The 953-nt window shown below is 46.1% G+C and overlaps 1 non-coding gene across 1 annotated transcript; it reads left to right on the top strand.

Annotated features, from left to right (window-relative positions):
• Positions 1-675: 675 nt before the first annotated feature.
• TRNAP-UGG lies at positions 676-747 on the top strand. Its single transcript has one exon. It is a non-coding gene; the product is annotated as a tRNA-Pro (tRNA).
• The last annotated feature ends 206 nt before the right edge of the window (positions 748-953 follow it).

Genomic DNA, 953 nt, shown 5'->3' with positions numbered 1-953 from the left:
ATAAAAGCAGGACATTGGCTGCTGTGGTTGCCTTGCTTTACCTGTGGCAAGGTAGGGTGTTAAGTCTATATTGTGTCAGGGTTGACAGCAGTCTTCTGTACAGCTCATTCCTGTAAAATAAATAGCTAACGGTTTGATCTGACAACATCCACCCCCCAGCATGCACGCTCTATTTTATAATAAATAGGATTTCACCCTGGAGAATGCAATTTATCTCTGGCAAGCCAGGGACCCAAAAGTGCCTCATCTAATTAGATACATGTTCGGGAGCAAGTAAAAGGAAATAAATAGCCTCCTCATAAATCATTAGCAAGGGAAGGGAAAAAAAAGCCCTCTAATGATCTTTAATAGATACTCTGGCTCTTCTTTTAATAAGAAGGAACAGGTAATTATGTTGACCTTGCAGACTGCATTATTCTGCCTGGGCCATTGGAGAGGAAGGATTGAGGACTGCCTAGCGCTAGTTAAGGCTCGGGTGGGCACTACAGAAGACTGACACAACTCCCTAGCTAATCGAAGAGCAGGCTGCCTACTCTACCCTGTCTTCCTGCATGCCTTCCACTTCCCAAGCACACTTTTCCTGTGCTTGGTATGGGAAAGGGCTTTCCTCATCCTCCAGAGAAAAATCAGTTGCTAAGTCCTGCTAAGTCCATGGCTCATTGGTCTAGGATGCATGGCTCGTTGGTCTAGGGGTATGATTCTCGCTTTGGGTGTGAGAGGTCCTGGGTTCAAATCCCAGGCGAGCCCTTTATGGGGGTTGGACTCAATGGTCTATTGAAGTCCCTTCTGACCCTAACATCTATGAATGCTGGGGGGGGCAGACTATGGTCTTGGGGCCAGGTTCTTAGGCTAGGTCTACACAATAAATTTACCATGGCTGGCTGTCGGGCCCTCAAGTGCACTGTCATGATTAGTTCCTTGATACAAAGATGACAGTTTCCAATTAAATTGTG

This window comes from Alligator sinensis, unplaced genomic scaffold (genome assembly GCF_000455745.1).
Source record: "Alligator sinensis unplaced genomic scaffold, ASM45574v1 scaffold1008_1, whole genome shotgun sequence".
Taxonomy (NCBI): Eukaryota; Metazoa; Chordata; order Crocodylia; family Alligatoridae; genus Alligator; species Alligator sinensis.
The sequence above is the reverse complement of the archived record's forward strand: the minus strand, read 5'-3'. Positions and strand labels throughout refer to the sequence as shown.